General features: G+C 41.4%; 1 protein-coding gene across 6 annotated transcripts in view; it reads left to right on the top strand.

Annotated features, from left to right (window-relative positions):
• Positions 1 to 27,203, top strand: part of Kat6b (lysine acetyltransferase 6B) — a 180,341-nt gene that overhangs the window by 74,395 nt on the left and 78,743 nt on the right. The window lies entirely within an intron of this gene.

Here is a 27,203-nt window from a genome sequence, read left to right as displayed (position 1 = left end):
CACTCTAGGGAAACTGTCAAGAAATAGGCCTTAAATTAGTGATGGAAAAGGATGTTCTCAGAGCTAGAGGCAGGCAGGTGTTGATTGACTGATGGAGAAGGTAAGAAAATAGGCTAATGGAAGACGACATCCCAGCTCCCAGCTCGGCTGGTGACTTCAACTCAGCTGACCCAGGGCGGCTCCTGCCTTCTGCTTGTTTTCCTTGAGAGCTTGTAACTTGCAGAATAAACATGCAGACTTGGGAATCAGGCTGCCCAGAGTAGACCCCCATTTCTCTGTTTAACTCAGTCCCCCAAGCCTCTGCTTCGGTTACAGTGAGTGTTAAAAGTGTTTAATAAGACCCTGAGCAATAACGATGGACCAGGACACACCGTCTCATACTGGAGCTGTCAGCCCCAGCAGGCAGAGTCATAATTGTTTAGAATTGCAGGTGCAGGATAATAATAAGAAGCAGGCTCTTCCTTGTTACTATTTTTAAGTCCTCTCTAGACAGTCCTCCCATACTGCCTGCACCCTGGGTGGATGGATCACTTCTCCACACTCCTTGAAATGCCACAGCCCCACACCTAAGATCTTTTCACACACACCCTGCTGTTGCCTTCGCATGTTGGAGCTGAGGGGTGGTTCATTATAGAGAGAATGCCATGTTGATGTTATCTAACAGTATTGTGGTAGAGGACTATAGTGAAAGGTTGGTTTCAATAAAACTAACGAAGCTTTTTTTTGGCGTGGGTTATAATCCATTAAGAGTGAAATGTAACAAAACCTGGTCTAAGAAACAGAAAAGATGAAGCAACAACAGCTTCAACTCAGAATTTATTTATATATATATTTGCCTGGATATGATATTTCTCTTGGTTCTGCCCCTAGTCAGGGTGGAGAAGACAGGTAAATGGGGGAAGAAAATGGAGGGGAATAAAAAGGTCAAAGAAGTGACTGCCCTGCTCTCCTGTAGCCCCTCGCTCCCTTGCCATTCCGTTTCCTGAGTTTGGCTTTGTACCTCATCTTTCCGCTGTACTTTAAACTGTGAAGCATCCCAGTGTGGGAAGCCTGAGCTCCTCGTCTTCACAGCCCACGGTTCCTGACCCGGCAGCACCCAGCCTCTTCCGGCTGAGCTCATTGTCTCTAGTTCTGGAGTCCCTGTGTGCAGCTGCCCCACGCTGTGGACTGTTGCCCACTGGTCCCAGCTTGAGGAATCCCCCTCTCCCACCTGAGGCTTCTCCTGCAGCTTGTCAGTGCTGCAGATGTTCCCATCATACAGCACAGTTGATGACAGGGCTCGTTATTCCTGCTTGCAGACGTTTGTTGGGATCTGCTGTGACCAAGGCACATCTCTGGCTTCTGCAGAGGGTGACCTGGAGATACTTCTCTGCCTTCCTGAATTTGTCTTGTCCTGTCTTCTTTCAGGACAGACCCCGTTCACATCTACCCTATCTTCTCTATTATGACAGAGTAAACTAACCCAACCCATCAGACCATGCTTTAATTTAGTGGGCACGATCTTACAGAACATTTTGGAAAGACTCTTCAGGACCCTCCTGTATGGAAGTCTCTTTGGAGGGCATCCCTGTTCTCTGCACATCTTCACTTCCTACTTTGACTGTCCTGTGTGGCACAGTGTACCCTTGGAATTGAGTCTGAGACTTGTTTCTTCTGGTACTCTCCAGTGGAGGCACACTGAGTCGTTTGCTTGGTGATGTCCTCCTCTCTATGAAATGCTGCCCTAGTTATTCATCTTTACTTTGTAAGCTTACCGAGATCTGACTATTTTTGACCTATAAAAATGGCAGTTTCTTGCGGGCCTCATTATCTTTCCTTCTTTTCTAGCTTAGATGCACTTGTGGTTTATCACTTAAATCTAATTAAGTTCTTAGTTTTCTTTTTCATATACACAAATGTATAGGCACACATGTATGTATATATAAGTTCATGTTTGCCTTTACATCCACATCTTGCTGTGGTGGGCTCAAGTTTTGTCTTTTTCCAGCTAGTGAATCCAGCTGTCTATAAATCAATTATTTTTTTGTAATTACAGCATGAAAAGAACTAGCCAATCAATCAATCAGCCAACCAATCAATCCTGTCTGTCTGTGTCAGTCTCTCTCTCTCTCTCTCTCTCTCTCTCTCTCTCCTCCCTCTCCCTCCCTCTCTCCCCCCCTCCCTCTCCCCCCTCCCCCCCCCCATCCATCCATCCACCTGTCCATCCGTCATTGGTCTTTAACCCCTGACCTTTTGCCTGCCTGCTAAGTGCTGAGATTGCAAGTGCAGGCACCACGTGGGGCTTGTCGTCTCCCACTCTGCCCTCCTCTTGCCTATGGTTTTAGCAGAAGAAGTGAGCATAATTTGGAGGCTTAGTGACAACATTTTGCTTTCCACTTCTGAGAAGTATGAGCCATTTAAAGTTTTGCTGAAGCAAGCACAGTATTTTTTAAAATTTTAATTTAAAAATTTTTCTTCCTCTACTTTTTTCTTCCTTTTTTAATTTTTTATTTATTTTTAACCCACTGAACCATTTAGCTAGCCCTCCTTTAAAAAAAAAAAATGGAGGTTTTATCTATATTTACTCCTCTGGCATCTCTCCCTTTCTAACTTTTCTTGTGTGATGGACTACAGATCTAGCCTTCCTTAAGTCTGCTTGGGTTTGAGAGGAAGTTTGTCTAGGCCTGTAAACTTGAGCACCCACAAAACTTCATGTTTTCTGGAGATGTGGGGCACCCATACAGAAGCTGTGGGCTTTCCCATTTCTTCCTTAGTCTTGAGTTGACATGTTTTGTTTAGTCTGGGTCACCTTTGACTTTTTCGAGATCCCTTTCATTAGCACAAGTGGATGTCACATGTGATTTTTCTTCCTTGAAAGTGTGTGCACGTGCGTGTGCGTGCGTATGCGCGCGTTGGACATCAAATACCAGGTTTCATGTCTGTAAGCCACCACTGAGCTGATACCTCCGAAAAACATTTATTGCTGCTGTGTAGTGAGACAGGGTCTCACTCTGCTAGCCCAGGCAGGCCTCCTGCATGCTGAGAGCATAGGCATGCACAGTACCACGCCCCAATTTAAATCAGTTGACTCATTTAGATATCATATTTTATGGTCTTGCACATCACACCCAGGGTCTTCATGTGCTTCCTCTACTATTGAACCATATGGATCACCAGCCCTATGTGCATATCATGTCATATCATATCATGTCATATCATGTCATATCATATCATATCATATCATATCATATCAGCATATCAGCAAATACTGTCTTAACTGTCTTCACTGGCATTTGGTGTTATTACATGTACTGCTTTTACAGTTCCTTGCTGTTTTTATAGCAAGCATGTTGTCTTCTCACCATGATTTTGAATTATTACTTGAGAGTACTTTAAGTTTTCAATTTGTCTCTGTTTCAAATTCTCTCTCTTTTAAAAAATATTTTGATCCATTTTCATAATGACTGAGCTGGGCTCCTGATCTGGATCAGAGAGGATACAGTGAGTTTGGTAAAGCAGATTCTGGGCTTTAATGCTGACCATTTCTTTAGTCTGTTGCAAGCGGTCTTTATTACGTGAGCACTTTGCCTCCCCCTGCCTCCCCCTGCCTCCCCCTGCCTCCGCCTTGCTCTTGACATGGCTGAGGACAGCCAGGACTGCAGCCAGCAGTCGGGTCACAGTAGCTGAGTTTTGAGTAGTCACAAAGGATGTGGTCCTGTGGTGTTTGTCCACATATGGACACTTCCCTCCATTCCTTATTCTGTGGAACTGTTTCATTACAGTCAAGTTCCGTTAGTCCTCACTGGCCCTGTCTGTGATGGAGCAGATCGCTGCTGCTGCTCGCGAAGCACTATCTGACCCAGTTCTGACAGCCCCAGGGGAGCCAGCAGCTAAAGCATTTGTTGATATCTGAGTAGTGTGTCCTTGCTGCTATAGATTAGGTTGTTCAGTCAATTGAGGGAGGGAAAATGAGTCTAACCATCAGTGGTAGTTAACATAATCTTGGAAGTAAATATATGTCAAGCAAGTATTACTTGAATTTGGGGATTGAAAAGGAGGAGAGGTTTAGTGTAAAGAGCTATTCAGTATGGCTGATATGTAGTTAGGTAACTCTACATGTCTTTCCTTGGAGATAAGTTTAAAATCCATCCTGTGTTAATTGCTTCTGAACCTTATAAGGATTGAGTTATACTTGGACCTCATGGGGGAAGTACCTTCATCCAATTCTCCATCAACAACTATGTAGAGATCAGCCTTCTGGGGAGAGTTCAGTGACTTAAAAAAGCCATGTGTAGCCGGACAGTGGTGGCACACGCCTGTAATCCCAGCACTCAGGAGGCAGAGGCAGGTGGATCTCTGTGAGTTCGAGGCCAGCCTGGTCTACAAAAGAAAAGTTCAGTTAGCTCACAGGCCGAAGTCAAAGATCAATGAGGTGTTTAGCCTCTGGTAAGAGCCTCTAATAATAGTGATGGTAACACTGTTGGAGCTTGTTCAAGAGGGAGAGAAACTGGAGTTCCGTAGAACAGTGTGAGTCTGTCTCACAGTCAGCATGCCCTACCTCTTAAAGCCCATGACTTTGTAGTATAGACAACCTACGGAGCAGTCTTCCAACACAGAATGCTCTGAGGGACATTCTTAAAATCCACGTCGGAATCACATTAGGCTTCTGGAAAATAGAAAGCAAGCTGACCTCCAGGAAACTAGTGCTTCGCACCAGATAGCCCGCCGAGTGCCAGTATACTCTAAACATCCCATCCACAGCCAGGACACTGTACTTGTCTGTCCTCAGGCCTAGAATGAGCAGTATTAATCCACAAAGTGTGATAGGTTTTATTGCTGTTTCAAAGTGTAATTAGTTAATTCAGAAATTAAAAGTCCTGTGACAAAATTAGATGCTGTTCTCATGGAATGACAAAGTTTAACCTTATTTATTATTTAAATGGATTCTTTTTAAATTGGAGAATTATGTGGGTAGCTTTCAACATAATTTTTCAATATGAGATGCTTAGAGCTAATTTAGATTTAGTTAGCTTAGTATTTTCACATTAGATTCTTATTTATTATAGAGGTTAAAAGCAATTTATTTCCCATGGAAATTTTTTGGGTCTTATGGATTGGGGACCTCAGCCAAAATTGGTGACTTTCTGAAGCAGCTGTTTCAGTAATTTAGTTCATTTCACTCTTATTTAATTGAACAGTTTATTTAGTTTTTTAAGATTTATTTATTTATTATGTACACAGAAGAGGGTGCCAGATCTCATTACAGATGGTTGTGAACCACCATGTGGGTGATGGGAATTGAACTCAGGATCTTTGGAAGAGCAGTCGGTGCTCTTTTTTTTTTGTTTTTGTTTTTGTTTTTTGAGCAGGGTTTCTCTGTGTAGTTTTGCGCCTTTTCTGGAACTTGCTTTGTAGCCAAGGCTGGCCTCAAACTCACAGAGATCCACCTGGCTCTGCATCCCGAGTGCTGGGATTAAAGGTGTGCACCACCACCGCCTGGCTCAGTTGGCGCTCTTAACCTCTGAGCCATCTCTCCAGCCCCTTAATTGAACAGTTTAAAGGTTCTGTGTAGTTGGAATAGGATTCCAGTGTACACACTGTACAGATGGTTTTGGGGGTTTGGAGGAGCCACACTCTCCTTTGTTTTCAAAGACAACTTTTATGTTTCCTTAAAAGCAAAGAAAACATCTTTTAAAACTCGGGTTTTCATTATTAACACATGCTCTTACTTTGGCCAAGTGTATGTTTATCTATGGCGTAATGCTAATGATAGAATATCTTAGATGTATGTAGCTCATGAGAGCCTGTGGTTCAGAGTACCCATGTAAGCATCTGTCTTGCCCATCATGGTGTGTGTAGCCTGAGGAGTGAGTGTGTTTCTAGCACTGGGTGTTCCTTACTGCCTTGCCGTCTGGCCTGCCCTGGTTCTTGGAGGGAATGGATTGTGAAAAGTGTTCCTCCACACCGCACCTCCCTCCTTCCATCTTGCTAACACTCTGTCATCCTTCCACCTCACTGCCAGTGTAACTGAGCTCCACAGTCTCCATTGTCTTCTCCATAGTACTTTTTCATTGTAATCCCCAGTAAGGCCAGGACTATCTACAGAATTGAAGCTTATGTCCTTCCTTTATACTTAGTACTTAGATAAATAATTGTCTGGTCTGTCTTAAATTGAAACATGTTCAAAAGGTTGCCTGTACTGGTGGATCTGCTTGGGTCACAGGTCTAATATTGCTACTCGTACTGTCCCAGCGATCCTAAAAGTGCTGTAGAATTCACCCTGCTTGTGACTTAATTAAAAACCTACATTTTTCATGAATGTTACTATTGAAATGACTGTGAGATACCGTAGTGTCTTAATGGTAACTTCATACATAGCCTTGTTGCTTTCAATTATATCTGTAGTCCCAAATGTTTTTAGTGATGCCTTATGATAATTCACATTTATTTTTATTTTGTGTATTTTGCCTGTAAATATCACGTGTTTCATGTGCATGTCTGGTACCAGCAGAGGCCAAAAGAGGGCATTGGATCCTTGGAACTGGTCCTACGGATAGTTGTGATCCCTGTGTGAGTACTGGGACTGGAACCTAGATCCTGTGCATAAGCAGCAGGTGCTCTTAACTGCTGAACCATCTCTCCTGCCACCAATATTCACATTTGAAGGTGACCCCACATTTGTTTGCCCTGGTCTGTGGTATTATGCAGTACTTTGTATATAGTTTGGTTTCACTGTGTCTGTGTTACCCAGAGAGCTTGCTTACAGTGGTGACTGGAAGTCAGCTGTCTTTATTGATTGCACTGGCTATAGAACTATTTGTAGGCTTATTACATTAGTTTGTATTTCTCACAGAAGTTATTTATTTGGCTTTTTCTTTATACTTGACGTATGTGTATAGGAATTCATTCATGGTAAAATTTCAAAGTATAGATGTGGTAAGAATTCATTTGCTCTTTCCCATAGTTGATTTGTTAATAGTACCTGAAAACTTAGTATCAAAATGAACATTTTGTTGTGGCATTTCTGCAGCTAGACATAATAATTCAAGTCTTCGTGTTGTTGGTTGTTTTTTACTCTTTGGGGGCCCACCACCCAGCTCCCAAATAAATATAAGTAGGCTTATTCTTTCTTATGAATGCTGGGCCTTAGCTTGGCTTATTTCTAGCCAACTTTCCTTAAGTTATCCCATCTATCTTTTGCCTCTGGGCTTTTACCATTTTCTATTTCTGTATATCTTTCTATCTTTCTCCATTGTTGGCTGTGTAGGTGGGTGGCTGGCCCTTGATGTCCTCCTCTCTATGTTCTCTTGCTCTTTCTATTTATTCTCTCTGCCTGCCAGCCCCATCTATCCTTTCTCCTGCCTCACTCTTGGTGGTTCAGCTCTTTATTAGACCAATCAGGTGTTTTAGACAAAGTAACACAGCTTCATAGAGTTAAAACAAATGCAGCATAAAAGAATGCAACACATCTTTGTATCATTAAACAAATGTTCCACAGCACAAACAAACGTAACACATCTTAAAATATTCTACAACACCTTCAAATAAATATCTTAAAAGAAAACATTTTTGAAATAATTTTAAATTGTTTTGTTTTTTGACACAGGCTGACTCCACACTCAGTCTAAGGGTGATCTCGACCCTCCTGGTCTATCCCCATGTAAAACAGTGTTCATGCACATCCTTTTAAAACTTTTACTAATGTTAACTCTTATATAAACTTTAGTATAAATGCTGAAACATTACTGGAAAGGTTTCTGGTATGATACTATTCACTAAGCCATAGCTCTTTTCTTATTATCACCGTGATCATCATCATTATTATTTTAAATGAACATGTTTTGTTTGTATACAAATACACACACAGTGATGCACACATGGAAGTCAGAGTACAATTTGTGGGTGTCAGTTCTCTTTCTCCCATATGCGGATCCAGAGAGTGAATCTGTACACAGACTTAGCAGCGAACCCTTTGACTTCTGAGCCATCTTCTAAGGCCCTTCCTCCCATTTATCTTCTCACCTGTAGCCTCAAGGTCCAGTCAGGATCCTGCTACCGCCTTTAGTTGATTTCTTTTCAGTCTTCTCCTGTTGGCTAGTTCCTCATTATTTATTTTTCCTAACCTTAGCAAACAGTTTTGAATCCTCACAATGAATAGTTCTTAAGGTAGTAAGAACTGCCATTACCTAGTGAGGTAGACCCAGTGCATAGACAAGGTGTGCCGACACACCGCTGTCTTCTGTGGAAGGCATTTGTACTATCTGAATAGAAGAGAAGGAAATTAACCAGCTGACAGTGTTGAGATAGTCTTTCCGCAGGAAACAACTTTGGTTTGATCTGCACCTTAAAGAATGAGGAAAGGCTTCCTTTGAAGAACTGGGAAGGGAGAGAAGGTCGTCGTGGGTAGAAACAACAGTGTGCCATGACCATGGAGTGTGTGCTTGCAAATTGGCAGCCCTTACCTGTGAGCAGAACAGGGTGTCTGTGGGCCTTCCAGAGAGAATGGTACAAGCTATTTTTTTTCCTTCACTGCTATAACAATAAACATGTATGTCTTGATTCCTGTGAAGTATATTTTGGGGGAGTTCTTAATTCCCAGTTAACTGTACTTATGAGCATTTAATTTGTGATTACTGCCTCTGGTTTTGGAAAAACTGTTGATTGTATGAATTCATTTCATGTTCTCTCTTAGGCCTCCAAGTAAGACAGGCACTGTTTAAGTGCAGGAGATGGACAGCACAAGCCCACAAGCTTCTGCTCTTGTTCTGTTGTTTTCTAATGGCTCTGGGCAACTCTACTATGGGGTGCCCTGCCAGTGTTTGTGAGCTGCTTAGCAATGTGGCTTGCTGCAGTCAAGGCGCTTGGAGGAAGCTTGAAGGCGGAGGAGACTTTCATGGTCTGCAGGCTTGCTGATAAAAGTATTTTTGCCAGGCATGGTGGCGCAGACCTTTAATCCCAGCACTTGGAGGCAGAGGCAGGCTGATCTACAAAGAGTTCCAGAACAGCCAGCACTCTTACACAGGGAATCCTTGTCTTGAAAATCCAAAAAAGAAGTTCATTTTTATTCTAGTCCACATTCTGGTATGTTACTGGTATGGAATATGGAACCCAGGCCCTAAGCATTCTGTGATTCAGCTGTGTCTCTAGCCACCTCTTGAGTAGACACCCCCCCCCCCCCCCATGCTGCCACTGCTGTCCTTTAGCAGGGGACCCTGTCATCATTTCCTGTGTAGCTGGGATTGCTGACAATTGTGCACCACCCCTGACCCCCTCACCTTCATTCTTGAAGGTTATTTTGGTTATTTTCTTTGAACACATTAAAGATACTCCTCCATTGTCTTGACTTCAGTTGCCAATCTAAGGTAACTGCCCATTTTCTGAATACTTTAAAAAATATGCATTTCTTATTTTATTTTTACTTACTAATTTTAATTTATTCTGCTAGGGCTCTGGGTGAAAACTGACTCATTCCTTCAGCTATTATTTTTTATTTTCTTTTTCTTTGCCTAATTCTCCTTTTTGGATGTCCTGTTAAAAATGTGGTAGGTAGGGTTTCACACTTTGTAGTCTATGCCTCTAAACCACTCTTCTCCAAACTGTCCTTAAACAAGTCCTTCTCCATTGGCGTTTACTAGAACTTTGTTACCGTCCATTAAACTAGGATTTCCTGACTTCCGTTGTATATCATTGCTTCTAGAGTTTGGATGTTTCAGATTTGTCACAGTCTGCTGCTGCTTTGTGGCCTTTTGTGGTACTTGGCATCAAACCAAAGGACTTGAGCGCAAGAAGCAGCCTCAGCCCACGTCCATGCGTGGATTTTCTCTCTAAATGCAGTGCATGGTTTCTGTCCGTCTGTCTGGTTCAGTAGCTGTTCTCTGTTAACTCTAACCCTTTGTTTCACTAGTTAATCCGTAACTTGTCTCTTCTTGTCCTTGGTTGTGTTCAGGATGCTGTGTTTTAAGTGTTTGTAGAATTAGCTTGAAGTCTAGATGGTGTTTCTGCCTTCTGCTTAAATCTGAAAGCCAGGCTCATGAGCTGGGCCTTGGATCCACGGGTGGCAGAAGAGCTAATTTACCTCACTTTCTGCCAGGTGTAGACCCACTTCCTCAGGGATGGATGGGCATATTGGTGACCCCATCATCTTGGACCCAACAAAGTGAATTTTTACTTAACTTTTTCCTCCTGGGTCAAAATAACTTAAACCAGAATGACCAAATGTTAGGCTTATCATTCTGAAGTCTTTGACTGATAGGGATTCAGCCTGTCTCATTGGCCCTCTGGTGCTTTTATAGACATATGCTTAAGTGCATTTTCAACTTTTGAAATGGTTAACAACAAACAGGAGGACATAAATACCTTAATATTTCCTGCATACAAAACCTAGAGAGTATCATGATTGGATAGATTGATTTTTCTATTATTATTATTCTCTATGCTGACTTGAAACTCACTATGTATACCAGGCTGCTATCAAACTTGATATCCTTCTGCTTCTGTAGATACACCCTACTAAGCCTGTTTAATTTTTAATTAAACATTTGCTGATTTTTATTTATTTATTTTATTATTATTTTTTTAATTTTAATTTTTTGGTTTTTCGAGATAGGGATTCTCTGTAGCTTTGCACCTTTCCTGGATCTTGCTCGGATAGATCAGGCTGGCCTTCAAACTCACAAAGATTTGCCTGCCTCTGCCTCTTGAGTGCTGGGATTAAAGGCGTGAGCCACCACCGCCCAGCGTGATCCTTATATTTTAAACAGCTCATAGCATTGTGGGCTAGATCTTATAGTTCTTATCCACAGTAAGAGGATAATGCATTCTCTGCAGCTGTTGGTCAGTTCACCAAATGTTGGTCAGTTCACACAGATATACATGCAGACGAATACCCATTTTAGTATTAAAAAGGGACATTCCAGGGGCTTTGCTTATTTTTGTGCTTTCTAAATGAAAAATTATTTGGATTGTTTGAAACCCAAAATTCTGGTAATGAAGTTATTCGTACAAGCCAGGTATGGATGTATATGCCTTTAATTCAAGCACTTAGGCAGTAGAGCCAAAAGGATTGATATTCATGATGTGCATGAAATGTTGTTCAAACAGAAAAGATTCATATACGGTTTTAAAGCTTAATTTACCTTGGATTTTTAATTTCCTTCATTATGTCTTTGTACCGAATGGATTGCTAATGTACTTGGGTCTCTGTAATAGATATTTTTGGAGTATAGGATTTCTAGCCTTGCAGTTTCTGAGAACAAGTTGTCCCTTTCTCCTTTTTTATGCGTTTATGGATTCTAGTCTAACCCTGGTATCACTGAGGGGACTGTCTGCATGTTCCTTTAAATTGTTTTTGCCTTCAGTGAACATGTATTAATAGCTGATGTGTTAGAGGTGGGTGTGCCTCATGCTCTCACCTCAGAAACCTGTCCAGCAGGTTCCTCACTCCTCACTGCTGGCTCTTAGGTGCTGTTGGCAACTCACCAGGAGCTTTTGAAGGCCCTTGTCAGCCTGCTCTGGTTTGTTTCACTTGTAAATAAATCACTTAAGCCAGAGTTGATTTCTGTGGCAGCCTTTTGCTTAGAGTGAGGTGCTAATGAGGTGCGGGTCTTAGGTCAGACCTCCCGAGTGCCCTCGGACACAGAGCCTGATTTCCCTCTCCAGCTATCTTGAACATGTGTGCTGTGGCTGGTGACGGGCATTAAGTGGGAGGCCAGAGATCAGAACAGGGAGCAAAGACTACTCCTACTGATAGGAGCCTTTTCAGTGAAGACCTGCACATCTGTGTTAGGGTCTGGAGCTGTGTTGGACTGAGTCTTCCTTAAAATAACTTGTGATTGTATGGGTTGTCTGAAGCAAGTATAGAATACAGTTGATGTTTTAAGGTGTGTTTCAATGTAAAGATGGCTTTTGGGTTGTAACAGAGCATTGTTTCAGACCAATGTTAAATAAAGAAATGTTAAAATAGAGAAATGTGAGCAATAGAAGTCCACACTTTAAAAATTAACCTGTTTCTTATTTTATTTATGTGCATGCATCTGTGTGTGGATGTATGCCCCCCTTGAGTGCAGATGCCCACAGAGGCCCCAGACCGCTCAAGCTGAAAGGACAGTTATGAGCTTCCTTCCCCATGTGGGTGGGTGCTGGGAACCACCTCATGTCCTCTGGAAGAGAGATCTTAACCACTCACTGAACCACCTCCCAGCTCCTAGAGGTTAAAGTTCATAGAGCACTAGTCGGGGTGGCATCTGCAGAATTGTTGTTAGGAAGAATTTAGGAAATGCCTTCTGCGTCCTTTATCCAGCCGGTCTCAGCTAACCTCCTCTGGCGGGCGGGCAGAGGTATTGGGGGGAACACAGGGTATTTAAAGAAAAGCACACAGGTATTTTATTTATGAAAGCATTTTAGTAGGTCATAATTTACAAATGAGTCAACAGACTTTGTTGAATGTATTTCCCCCTTTAAGATCTCAATTTTGATGGTCTAAATCAGGAGTCGAGACATCTCTTCATGATGTCTTTCAAGCTAGTAAATATTCTGATTCAATTGTGACTTGAGGGTTTTTTTTTGGGGGGGGGAGAATGTTAGTCTTACTCTTTAGCCCAGATTTTCTAGATAGAACTCAAAGAAGTCCTCCTGCCTCAGCCTCTCAAGTGCTGAGATTACATGTCACACACACACACAGAGAGAGAGAGAGAGAGAGAGAGAGAGAGAGAGAGAGAGAGAGAGAGAGAGAGAAAACATTTATTTCATGTCTTCATGGAAATCTTTTTTAGCTAATAGTGAACCTCAGGATGTTGTATATGCAGAATTGGGGGGTGGACCGTCAACAAGCCCTTTATTTTCATAGCCACACTTTCATTTTGATGTATTGTAGCAGAGAAATCTTGCTGTCTTAAACTATGCTTTCGAGCCTAGTATTTCTTTTCTAAAAAGATTTATCTTATTCCATATGTATGAGTGTTTTGCCTGTGTGCATGTTTGTATACTATATGCGTGCAGCTATCATGGAGGCCAGAAGAAGGTTGTCAGATCCCCTAGAACCAGATTTACAAATGGTTGTGAGCTGCCACATGTCTTCTAGGAATCCAACTCAGGTCCACAGGAAGTGCACCCAGTGCTCTTAACTACTGAGCCATCTCCCCAGTCTGGGCATATTAGTCCTTTCTTGGGTTTTTGTTGTTATTGCCGTCCGTCGTGCCTTCTCCCCACCCCCCCCCCCGATAGGGTTTCTCTGTGTAGTCCTGGCTATCCTGGAACTCACAGTGATCATCCTGCCTCTGCCTCCTGAGAGTTGGTATTAAAGGTGTAGGCCACCACTTCCTGGCATGTGTTTAAAAAAATAAAAATAAAAACACTAAAAGTTGAACCAAATGAAAGTTACTTGTTTTAAGTAGTAACACAGATATCTTAGTTACTTTTCTATCACAGAGATAAAACACCATGGATGGAAACTTGCAGAAGGTTGATCTGGAGCAGTAGCGGAGAGCTTACATCTTGATATACAGATAGAAAGCACACTTAAATGGCTTAAATCTTCTGAAACCTCAAATCCCTCTCTAAGTGACACAGGTCCTCTAAGAAGTCTACGCGTCCTAATCTTCTCAATGACCACCAAACGGGGAACAAGTATTCAACTGTCTGTGACTTAGGGGGACATCTCATTTAAACTGCTACACAAAAAGTCCCTGAGAATGTCTTTAGAGTTAGCAAACCCCAAGCTCAGGTGTGTACTGACAGAAGAAACCGGGATCCAACAAACCTGGTCATTGGAAAGATTTAAATATCTCCTGTTTAACTAGAAGTTAAGTTGGTGTGAGGTTTTTGTTTGTTTCTTTTCTCCTTTTGGTGCTGGGGATTAAACTCAGGGATTTAACCTTGGCAGGCAAACATACTATCCTTGACCTTCATCCTAGCCCTGTTAAGTTGGTTTCTTTCTTGCTTTTTTTTTTTTTTTTTTTTTTTTAAATAACTTTGTGTTTTTAGCCAGGGTATTGCTAGGTACCCGAGCATGCTTTTAGGTTGTTCTGTAGCCCAAGCTACACTTAAGCTCTTGTTTCATGTTGGGTATAGAGTCAGATAGGATAATGTAAAAGCAATATTTAAAATAGGTCTTTGAGAAATAAATGCAAGACAGCTTTATTGGTAAGATATGAGCACATAATTCTATTGAAACTAGGGATATCAGTCTGGATACACTATACCTGCTTAAAACCCAACCAAAGAGACAGACAGATAGACAGACGGACAAATAAAATAATGGTGAAAAGGAGTGGGAAGAAGTAGAAAAGGGAAGTCTGGCATTCATTTTTACCAGTGTACCTACCACTATTTCCTGAGTGCTTCTTGTGTGTCAGGTGCTGTTCCAGACTTTGGGGAATTGATCAAAGAACAAAACACATAAATCTTTGCCCTCATGAAATTCACTTTCATTCAAATGAGAAGAGACGGATAACAACAAGCAATTATATCATGTATCAGCTGGCAATAACTGCTGTGGAAAAGCAGTGGAAGAAAGGTATGGGGTGATGGGGCGGGAAGACAGCATTTCTATTTTAAATAGTTTGATTAAATGCCATTTAATCCAACTTCAAAAGGAAGTGAGTGTGTCATTTTGGATGTTGGGAACAGCAAATGCGAGGACCCTGCCGGAGAGTGTTCTGTGATCCTTTGGAAATATTGGAGGCTGGGTATGTGGCTTGAGTCAGAGCCGAGAGCAGGGAGCGGGAGATGATGGCGGAGACTCTAGCCCAAGTGTTCCAGTCTCAGGAGCCATCATAAGGCCCTTGCTGGTGCTGGGGTGGGGGAGGGGTCCTGCAAGGTTTTGAGCACAGATAAAACATGATTTGGCTGATTCTACCCCACTCCCCAGTGGAGTTGTTCTGGGGATTGAATGCAGAGCCTCACTCATCTTAGGGAAAGACTCAGAACTTTTAATAACTGTTTCAGCTGTTGTGTTCAGAATAAGCTCTAAGGTGGCACCTAAGAGGCAGCTGGGGAGGACTGCTGTGAACCCAGCAGGTGACAGAGCAGCCTAGAGTTGTGGGATGGTGCTGTATCTGTGTAGAAGTGCAGGTGACCAGTACTTTGACAGACTTGGTACAAATGTTAGGACACCTAAAGGCTCCAGGGTTGGCTTTGAATAACTAGAAGTGTAGTTATTCATGCCATGAATAGGAGACTGTGCTTTCCTTTAAAACTGGAAGCTTATACTTAGGATAAACTCTACTGTGGCTCTGTGCACACAGGGCCTGATACTTGCTTTTTCTTTGAATTTATTGCTGTTGATAGATTTCCTGGAATACTTCTGTTAAAACTATAAATAAAATGGTCATAGTATATCTCATTTGGTTCAGGGGTTTTTGGTTTTGATTTGTTTTTAAGTTTTTTCTAAGCCATTGGCTTCCAGATAGCAGTCTATCTAGGCTGCCAGTTTGATGACTAATTGGGTTGGAGGTTAATGGCAAGGTATCCTTATAAACATACATGGGAGTGATGCACCCAAGTGAAAGCTGTCTTAGGCAGGTTCAAAGAATGAAATGACTAAAGGCCATATCACAAGCCGTGTGATTATTGAAGAGTTCGGCCTGTGAGGAGGGGGCATCACTCTTGCAAAAACTGTCTTGTTGAACGTTCCTTTACTATTCATTGTTGGGTTTTAAAAATGTTAACTTGTCACCACAGCATCTGTTGTTGGTTTTGGGTTTTTGTCATACATACTAAGGATGGTGTATAGGACCTATATGTGCTAGGTCAATGCTCTACTACTGAGCTTCCCTTTTAACTTTTTCCTTTTCAACAGGGTCTTGCTAAACTGCCCAGGTTGGCCTTACTTAGCCTCATAATGGCTTGGATTTTGGGCCTTGGGCAGCAGACCCACCTCAAAACATTATTTATTTAAAAAAATAGTTTCTTCCTTTTCAAGTAAATTTCTTGAAAATGTATTTGTATTCTTTGAGAATTTATTAACAGTTTTGTCTTATAGAGCCAGGCTTTTTTTTTTTTTTTTTTTTTAAATTATGTATACAGCATGTATGACCGTAGGCCAGAAGAGGGCACCAGATCTCATTACAGATGGTTGTGAGCCACCATGTGGTTGCTGGGAATTGAACTCAGGACCTCTGGAAGTGCAGTCAATGCTCTTAATCTCTGAGCCATCTCTCCAACCCTGAGAATTCTTTTTATTACTATTTTTATGATTATATATGGGGTAGAATGTGGGAACATTTGCATGCATGTGGAGGGCATATGCGCTAGCTAATGAGAGCTGGTTCTCTTCTGCAATGTGTGTTCTGGAGAGCAAACAGCTTGTCAGGCTTAGCAGTGAGTGCCATAACCCACTGAATTAGCTTTTTAAGCCTATGTCTTGTTTCTGGACATAGTTTTCAGTATCCCAGACAGACCAAAGATAATCTTCAACTTCTGAATCTCTACCTCCTGAGTGATGGAATAGGCAGTGCCAGGATCCAGCCCAGGGCCTCAGGCATGCTAGGCAAGCACTCTACCAAGTGAGATCTATCTCTGGCTCCTAAAGCATCGTTTCTTAAGCATGGAACTTTTAAGACTTGAAAGTTTTGTGGCTTGCTTCCTAATATGTTGACCGGGTATTCTTTTGTTCAAAGAAAAAGGACAGCTTGGTTTTGTGCCTTCCAGCCAAGAGAAGCCCTTTTATCTCTCCACAGGCCAGTTACAGACTGCTTACTGCTCTCTGATGAGCTCAGATGGTAGAATTGGCCAGTTTGCTCTGTTGAACTTTTTCTTTTTTTCAGCTTCCTTCTTATTGCCCTTTGGGGAATAAACTATTTCTTAACATCTGAAAGATCAAAGGTCTAATATTGGAATTTATGGGATAGTTGAGAATATCTTTTAGACTCCATGGCCAAACTAAAATGAAGACTGTTTTTCTACAGTAGTAGTCCACACAGCCCTCTCCCTGAGCTGTATCCCCCAGTCTCTACCCAGCACCATTAAAGCTTGCTTAGTCTTTCTTTATAGTAACATTTTTTCCCATAAGCCCAAAAGGACAGTGGTAATCAAAGTGGCTGGCGGGTAATAAAGCATTTTGTGAAGCCTGTATCTGGAAACAGTCACTTAATACGAGGTAGAAATGTCTACACAGGCTGATGTGTTAGATGTCTGAACAAGATCATTTCCTTTTCCTGCATTTTTAAACTCACTCTGTAGACCAGGCTGGCCTCGAACTCACAGAGATCTGCCTGGCTCTGCCTCCCGAGTGCTGGGGTTAAAGGTGTGCGCCAGCACTGCCTGGCTCTAAAAACCAATTCTTGTATCTACATTATCTATAGGAGAAAATGCAAACTGCTTATTTGAAGTATCCTATCCTGCCAGTAGTAGGAAGCAGACCTACAAGCCTTACAGGAACCAGAGGAGCAACCCTTGCTCTACCTCCCAAGTGCTGGAATTACTGGCATGTGTCAACATGCCTGATGGACTGACTGACTTTTAAAGATTTATTTACTTTTAATGTATATGTATCACTGTTTTGCCTGCATCTATGTTTGTAAGGTACCATGTACATACATGCAATGCCCATGGAGGCCAGAAGAGGGTGTCAGAGTCCTAAAAATTGGAATTACACATTGTCTAATAGTAGTCATCATGTTGGTACTGGGAACCCAACCCAGGTCCTGTCCAAGAGCAGCAAGTGTTCTTAGCTGCAGAGCTGTCTGTCCAGCCCATGGCTGGTCTTTAATAACCCAACCCAGGCCCTGCCCTAGTTCTGTTTCTCTGCTCATGATCTCTGTTTTGTTTTTGAGTAGTGCACGCCCACCCTTTAAGACCAGCCCAATGGTAGGTAGCTTATAACCATCTATAGTGAGATCCAGTGCCCTCTTCCTGGCAGAACACTGTATACATAACAAATAAATACATACATATTTAAAAAAAGACCAGTCCAAAGTGCCACCTGATGATGGTGGTGGTGGTGGTGGTGGTGATGATGATGATGATGATGATGATGATGATGGTGGTGATGATGATCTCACTGGGGCATGGAACATGCTGTGTATGTAGAGCTTGTGGAATGGGACAGAGTTTGTTTACTAAATGAATGTATCATTTAGCTTCCTTTCTCAGTATACACCAGAGGCTCTCCCACAAAACAGTGACTTTTAGCCAAGTTAGCTATATATCCTGTTCCTTTATTTTGCAGTCCTCATCCTCAGGGTCATCTGAGGTAAGAGTAAAGTATATTCTCTAAGTGCAAGGCAGTGGAATCATGACAGTCAACCCCATGCTACTGTTACTCCACTTTCCAGAGTCCCTGCCCCCCAAATGGAAGTACAGATGAAAAACAACTAAGTAAAATCTACTGAAAAGTATAATAATTGCTGTTCTTCCGTCAGAAGTGGGCTTTGGCTGTTGTTATAAGCAAGGGCCTCATGATCAGGTTGGCCTTGAGTTCAGAGCACACTGGTTTGCTCCATGTACAAATGACAGGCATGTGTCCCCATGTTGTAACTGGTTTTTGTTTTGTGTTGTTTTGTTGTGGTGGAGGGTTGGTTGGTTGGTTTTTAGTCTGTACCTTAAAATTAGCCTTCTTTCTTTCTTTCTTTCTTTCTTTCTTTCTTTCTTTCTGTCTTTCTGTCTTTCTTTCTTTCTGTCTTTCTGTCTTTCTGTCTTTCTGTCTTTCTGTCTTTCTATGTATGCAGAAGAGGGCACCAGATCTCATTATAGATGGTTGTCAGCCACTATGTGGGTGCTAGGAATTGAACTCAGGACCTCTGGAAGAACAGTCGGTGCTCTTAACCTCTGAGCCATCTCTCCAGCCCCTAAAATTAATTTTTTAAATAGCTTTTTTGCTTTGTTTTGTTTTTGGAGACAACCTCTATGTATCCCTGACTGTCCTGGAGCTTACTGTGTATATCAGGCTGGACTGGAACTCACAGATATCCTCCTGCTTCAGCCTCCCAAGTGCTAGGATGAAAGATGTGTGCTACCACACTGAGTCCTGTACCTTAGCTTATTGACATCATTTGCTGTGTGACTGTAACTTTTTCAGAAAAGAGATTTAGTTTTTACATAACTTTAAAAACATTAGAGGTTTTATAACCCTTTCCTGAAAAATTAAGAAATGAAGCCAGTAAGTATTTATGACATGTACATTCTTCAGCTTTTAGACAATAGTAAAACAACCCGGATTAATGTCTGTTTGGATGACTTTGATGAGTACAGGATGGTGAGTAGAACTTGTAGCCAAGAACTTTTGTTTCCCCACTGAAATGTCTTACTGTTGTTATGAGCTGGAACTTAGAGCTGACACTCAGACTGTTTCTTGTCTGGGGTTGTTTAGTGTATCCTTAATTACATGGCAATTTGCAAAGTTCTTGGTGCTCTAGCCTGGGAGATGCTGCAGATACTCGGCGGTAGTGGTTTGGGCCTCAGCACTTACATATCTTTCATGACATTATGCCTTGATTATTTACTTTTAATAAGTAAGAAAGTAGTCATTTAAATGAAATTAGTTTCTTCTATCCATGCTGGGTCTTTGGTTTCTAACCAAAATATCTGATCTATCTTAAATGCCTGCCAAAAAAATATTTATATATTGGCTGGCCTGTGTTCTAGCTAGTGTTTCCAGGCACTCTATTTTGAAAACATCCCATTTGTGCCCTGGGTTGCATATGCTTTTCCATACAGTGAAATCCTCTGATAAATATTTTTTTAGTTAACATAAAGTATTTAAAATATACATGAATGGCAGTATTATGCATTGACTGAATGCTGCCAGGGTATGTATCATCATGTATAGGACACAGTCCAGCGTAATCCAGATTGATTCGCAGTCTGATTATCTGTGAAGTGATCAAGTCAAAACAAAACCAAGGAACTGTCAGTGGAGCAAATTGTTTGCAGTTGTGATTAATAACCTGGTGTGGGGGCTGGGCATAGCACCACACACCTTTAATCCCAGCATTCAGGAGGGAGGTGGATCTCTGTGAGTTCAAGCCAACCTGGTTTACATTGTAAATTCCAGGGCAGCTTGGGCTGTGTAGAGAGACCCTGTCTCAAACAACAACAAACCTCCTATAGATAATAGGAAATAGGTGTGCCTCATGGTAAGGTGCTATTTTATACATACACATTCTGTAAGCAATGTATACAAAAAAATTCACACTAAATAAAATCTCACTATTAATGCATCCTTGGCCTAATTCTCACCTGCATTTAACCTACTCTGGCAAAGAGAGAAGCACAAATAAGTGATAGTTTTCTTTGTGGTGATTTTATCCTTTATGTTTTAAAGATCAGTCAGTGCTGTTCTATGCTCTATCTACATCCCCCTTCAGGGCTCGGGGAGCATCTCAGAAGAGAGTGTGGAAGGAACTAAGAGCCAGGGCTTGGGATAGTCGCCACCTGCACATTCTGGACCTGTCAACAGTGGTGCGGCCACTGAGAGATTACCTTCACTCAGCAGAGAGCCCTCCGCCTAGGTCCTTCGGGCAACCCTCATTAAACGCAGTGGAGACACAGGCCGTGAAAGTTGGGGGGACTCAGAAAGAAGAAATTTGTGGAATAGGAAAGAGATAAGAGGGCATAAGATGTATGTCCAGGAAGATTTTTGTCAAAGAATGTTTTGGTAATCAGTCAGTGACAGGTTATATGATTTTTTAAAACATCTGCATTTCACAGACTAAACTTTCCTTAAATATTGTTACCTCTTCTTAATTATTTTAAGATACTTTGAAAATAATGCCTATTCAACCAGGCAGTGGTGGTGCATGCATTTAATCCCAGCACTCGGGAGGCAGAGGCAGGCAGATCTGTGAGTTCGAGGCCAGCCTGGTCTGCAATGAGTTCCAGGACAGCCTAGGCGACACAGAGAAACCCTGTCTTAAAAACCAAAACAAACAACAACAACAAGGAAAGAAAAGGAGAAGCTGTACAGTACAAAATGCCTGCTGAAGTTCACCATGGGGATCGGGGTTGTGGGCAGGTACTGAACAACAGATTTGTGTTGAACCTACCTCAGTTTTCATTTACACAGACTTAGTTGAAGTGGACAGAGTAATTCTGTGTTAAAATTTACATACTTTTGAAAAATGTTTTTCTTCCTGAATGCTAGTAAGGCTTTTGAGTGCATGTTGGAGAGGGTCGTTGGAATTTGGTTTGGGTTTTTTTGGTTTTTAGGGTTTTTTTTCTTCTTTTGTTTTTGTTGTTGTTTTGTTTTGAATTAAATTTTTAGGAGAGAAGTGGTGTGTCAGGTGTAACCCAGGCTAGCATTGGGCTTATTCTGGAGCAGAGACTGGCCTTAAACTGCTAGGGTCTTGCTGGCCTCTTTCTCTTAGACAAAATCTCAGTTTTCCCCGCTGGTCTCACTCTCACTATGCAACCAAGCATGACCTCGAACTTCTAATCCTTTAGCCTCTACGTCCCCAACCCTGGATTATACAGATGGGCCACCTTGCCCAGTTGTGTGTGTGTGTGTGTGTGTGTGTGTGTGTATGGGGGTGGTACTGTGAGGAGGATGTAGAGCGTGCTTGGCAAGTGTCCCCCCAGTTGAGCCCCATAACTTTTGTTTCTAAGGAGTATAGGAACTGACCATTTCCAATGTAACTTGCCAACTTTCCACAGACTGTTTTGTTGAAAAAATGCAAGAAATATGATTGTGGGATTATGTTGTCTTAGGGTTTGTTGTTGTTGTCTTAGGTTTTTAATTGTGTGCATGGTTTCTTTGTGTGTAATTTGGGAACTCTGCAAACCCTAGGTCAAAGGTCTCACTCTTCCACTCTCTATTTCCTGAGTAGTATCTTGAGTAGTTGCTGAAAGCTATGCATGTCTTTAGCATATATGTAGTGTGTGGGATTCTGTTTGCATGTATGGTGTGAGAGAGAGAGAGAGAGTGTGTGTGTGTGTGTCTGTGTGTGTGTCTGTGTGTGTGTCTGTGTGTGTGTGTGTGTGTGTGTGTCTGTCTGTCATTCAGGTCTCACCCCAGTGATTGTTTGTATTTTATAGATGTGGAAACAACAAGCTAAAGTGGCCAAACCCTTGGCTAAGTTCATGAAGCTAGAAAGTGCAGAGTTCAGAATCTAACCAGTGAGTCTGATTCCAGATTCTGTGCCTTCTAGTCCCTTTACCATGATGTGGGTCAGTGATCCTTTAGAGTCTTTGACTAACTTCTGACACATAGAAAAAATATAGACATTCTATAGCCAAGATAAGTCTGTTTTTAAAAGCATAGTCTTTTGATAGAGTTGATGGGGAGTCTTGGCTATGCCTCATTGGCGGGGGGGAGGGATTAGTAGGGACACCAAAGCTTAGCATTGTCTGCTGTAGTCTGCTGCCCAGTAAGAAAAATATCTCCTTATACTGTGAACTGTTTCTTACGTGTGCTACCTGAGTGAGGGTGATGTATTTATTGAGCCCTCATGTCTCATTGCTGGTGACATCAGGGAGTCCTCTTTTAGAATGGCTGCCCATCTGTTCTCCTCCAGGAACCGCTGGACCCATGCCACTGCTGACTGGCTGCTGGCTTCAGAGCCTGAGTCAGTGAGTTGCTCACACCAGGGAGAACAAACAGGCTCTTCTCCTCAAAGTGTCTGTAATCACACTCTTGTGACCATAATTAGAAGTAATGACCTTCTTAAACAGTTTGTGGCTCTCATGGACAGACCTCTGCTTACCCACTGTTTTTTTTCCTGAGGAAGTGGTCATTGGGCCTAATCATCGACTGTTGCTTAGATGTTGGGTAGCCATATTCTCCTCACACCCCAAGTTTGGTGTGGCTTGTGCTAACCCCTGTCCTTGGTTTATACATTATATGATGTATAATCATAGAGGACATATGTCCCACCTTACAGGACATGTCATCGGTAAGGACCCTAGTGCCAGATTATAGTTGAGAGAGGTAACAGACATGCATAGCTCACATGGAGACACTCCCAGTTTGGGCCCTTGTAGGTGGATTTGACTTTCTTGTTGTTGTTATAGATAGTAACATTGTTTCAGTCAGGTTTTATAATGTTCAAAGAGATGTAGGTCACTGCTGGTTTTTTGCCTGATGGTTTGAGTTTGAGCAGATGTTGATTAATTCATGAGCCCCAACTGCAAGGTGGATGTTCAGTATCGATTAGACACATGCTCCTAGTTGTATGCAGTTAAAAAGGACTCAGTTGTGAAATACTCCTCCTAAAGCTAAATCAATAACTGCTCAAGTTGGCTTTCCCTGTAAGTGTTGGTGTTTGATTCCCTTTTCTAAATAAGAAAAGCTATTAGGATTTCTATGATCTGGCTGTTAAGAAAACTAGCTGTGTGTGTCTTCAGGACAATCTGTGTGTTAACCATTATAGGTGAGGATAAATTATTCATATGTGCATCCTAATGGAAGATAACTGTCTTAATGGAGGCAATGGTAAGTTTTCTTTGGAAAATTCCCATCTTTATTCTGATGGCTTGGGTAGAGAACTATGCTTTAGAGTCTATCTAAATACTAATAAAAGTTTCAAGGTATAGATCCCCACAGTGTAAAAATGTCTACAGACTCTATGACGAACATGACCCATAATTGCTAAGCAATTATCTGCGCTGGCAGAGTGAGTCATGAGAGAGCTTCCTGTCACGACACTTTTCTGAACACTGTTGAATTTAGAATACTTTTCTGAGTGACTGTCCCCCTCAACAATACAGACTTGCCACGGATAAAACTAGTCTTTAGGAATCCTCCAGAAGTCCTCCAAACTCTGTCACTTCTGGTTCCAAGCCTCCTATTTCTTTGCCTTCTCTTCAGTTTGTACAACTGCGGAATGACCTCTTCTTACGCCCTTCCTCAGCTCTTCCACTTCAAGTGGCTTCTCTTCCCCTCTTCATAGGATCTCCCTGTCTGCCAGTTGCACGCGGCTGCCACTAGCAGGCCATGAATCCTCTCATCCCTGTCATCTGCTCAGACTCCCTCCTTCTCTCTCCAGAGCCAGCATGAGCCTTCCCAATATACCATCATTTTCTTAAGCAGAAATGATCAAGCAGAGAATTGATGGCCTCCAAATCTTCCGGCAGTCTAAGGCTCCACACTCTTTAGTTCCTTCCTCTGATATACTGTTTCCCACTTGGTGAATGATCCTTGTTGATCAATTAAATATAATGTGTACCCTAAACCTCTTCTGGCTCCTGTTCATTTTTCCTTGCAGCCATGCCTGTGGGCCTAACCTCCCTGTGCCCCATGGTCTTCTCAGACTGAGGCTACAGTAGCGTCTACTGCATTAGATTTTTGAAATAGTTTAAGCTTCTAATGCAATAATTGCCATTATAGTGTGTGTGCAATAAACATTAGATATTATTATTATTGAGAGAGGTGAGAACAAAGCATGCCCTTCCACACTCATTAATCTTAATATGTGTGCACCTATTTACATATACATGTATACACAAACCTCCATGGTGTTATAATGTAGGAAAAACATCAAAATTATAATGTAACCTTTTTAGAAAATGGAAAAAAAAAGAATATATTCAAATGCAAAACACAAAACAAATTTGAACATTTGAACAAGGCGCTTGTCTGCGGGGCTAGGGCTCATCTGAAGGTAGCGAAGCACTGCCCTGCTTGTTTCTCCCTGACCCTCCAACCTGATGTTAGCGCTTTGGTCTCTCGAAAAGCACAAGGATGCCATATGGGGTGGTGGTGGTGGTGGTGGTAATATATTTTCCTTGGTAAAAATTCAAAAGCAAGCATTCATAGAGCCAATTCTAAGTAAGTAAAAGAGAAATTTATTTTGTTTTTAAAAGGAGAATGTAAAGGAGGGAATCCTAAAAATCACTGGAATGGAATTGCAAACAAGTATTCTATAAGTCTATACATACCTCCTTTGAAATCTCATATAGCTTCAGACATTATTTCAAATGGTGTATTGCATTTGTTTTCTTGTTTTTATTGCTTATAAATATCCTGTTCATATTCTTGCTGAAGGCAATCCAGGCTGATTAGTTCCTTATTAAAATAATGTAACAGGTTTGTGTTGGTTATTTTTATTTGAAAACATTAAATGTAGATATTGGTGAATTAATTTCAAACCAGTTACTTTTTATTTACCAGATATATCAGTTAAATTGTTCATTTAAAGAATAAATTATTTTTAAGATTTACTTTTATTACGTATATGTGTGTATAAATGTGTGTGTGAGTGCATGCTTACATGTGTTTCCCAGTACCCACAGTGGCCAGAGGAAGGCAAGAGATTCCCTGGAGCTGTAGTTATAGGCAGTTTGTGAGCCCACCAACCTGAGTGGTAGGAATCAATCCTGGGTTTTCTATAAGATGAGTGTATACTCTTAACTGCTGTGCCATCTTTCTTTGGTCCCAATGGGTGATTTTTAGATAAGAAAATGAAATTTTGAAAAATTAGTAATAAAAAAACTGGGCATGAGGGCACATACCCTGATTCCAGTCCTTAGGAGGTAGAGATAGGATGAGGTGGTGACCAAAGGATCCAGAATTCAACAACATTTTTAGCTACATAGTGAGTTTGAGGCCAGTATGAGATATGAGACCCTGCCTCAAAAATAAAAAAATAAAAAAGGAGAGGAAAGAGAGGCTGACAGAGACACTCTGGAAGCCCAGGTGTCCTGTGCCTTATGTGTGACTTGATTTTTCCTGATTCCTGGTGTCACCCCTCATATCTTTGAGACTGCCACTCTTCTTGTGGGCACAAAAACGATTTGAATTTACCTCATTTTCACCTTATTCATGTGATTTACCAGCATATGTCATTCTGAGCTGTTTCACTAATGTTGGTTTTTTAAAAAGTAAAATTATTAGGGAGATCATAGAAGAGGGTGGCGTAAAAGAGGTGGCCAGAGTTTTGCTGTTTCATGTTTGTAACTTTTATTTCTGGTCAAGTGTAGATTTATTTCTAGTGATACAAATTGCTGTTTTCTTTGGCAGGCACTAGAAGCAAGTCTATGTGAAATTATGTAATGTCTGAAAAGTTATATTCATGATTAATTGGCCTAAACCTAGAATGGTATTTGTGTGTGGAAAAAGGCAATCATACTTTTTATTTGACCGTGGGTTAAAGTGCCCCTGCTCAGATTGGATTACTCTACAGGGCTTTTTGACTGAGAAATGTATGTTTAGCTTGATCTCTAAAAAGCATAAATCGTTGCTTCCAAGCCAAGTGTGCTGGAATTCATATTGTAACCAAGGTCAGTCTTAGAATAACTTCAAAAGCAATCAGTTCCACTCTGTCACACCTTAGTTAACAAATGAAGCCTAGAGGCTTGAGAAACATCGTGATCATTCTAACAGCCTCTACAAGCAGAGTCAGTCTAGATTATGCAAGAGTAGATTGTCTGACTTGTCAAATACTTGTTTAAATTCTTCCTGACCCTGACCTTAACCGATCAGTTACACTACTCTATTTATTTGTCTGAGCTGGGCTTACAGGAGCTAGCAAAGAGGGCCTTTAAACAGTGCTTCCTGGTGTGTCAGCTTGAGACACAATGGCATTCATTACTAACAATGCAGTTGGTTCTTTGTAGCTGTACATTCCACAGCTCCAATCTAACCAACTATACATAGAAAAGTTGGGGTGGGGGAGGGACATTACATCTGAACTGACTATGTACAGAACCCCCATCCCCTGCCATTTTCTCCAGTCACAGCATTTTTACTGTTAGATATTGGAAGTAATTTAGAGATAGGTAACTTACATAATTCACTAATATGCACATTGAGTAGCACATCCTTCTGTATCGGGGACTTGAGCATCCACAGATTTTTCTGTTTTGAAGGAGATCCTAGAACCAATCCCCTCAAATACCCAAGGACAGTTGTGCTTAATAATGAACTTGAGGCCTCAGGAGATGGTGGCTCAGTTTCTTAGAGCCTGTTTTAAGAAAGTTAGTTTCAGTCCCCTTGTCTAATCACTATATATATATATATATATATATATATATATATATATATATATATATAGTTTGTATCATATTTGCCCCTCAATATTTACAGTAGCATCAAGCATCAGATAGCAGAAAAATTCATGGGGTAATAGGTAGAGCACGCATGCACTTAGGATAAGCATGTACAAGGTCTTGAGTTCAACTCCCAGCATTTCCATTTCCATAAATCATGCATTCATCCGTGCACACACACACATATATATATTTAGGAAATGTGAACAAAACGTGCATTATGTTAAAACAATAAATAATCTAAAGACCTAAACATGCAAATGTATACACAGAAGAGGGTGTCAGATCTCATTACAGATGGTTGT

This window comes from Onychomys torridus, chromosome 9, assembly GCF_903995425.1.
Source record: "Onychomys torridus chromosome 9, mOncTor1.1, whole genome shotgun sequence".
NCBI lineage: Eukaryota > Metazoa > Chordata > Mammalia > Rodentia > Cricetidae > Onychomys > Onychomys torridus.
This window is presented reverse-complemented; position numbering and strand designations above follow the sequence as displayed.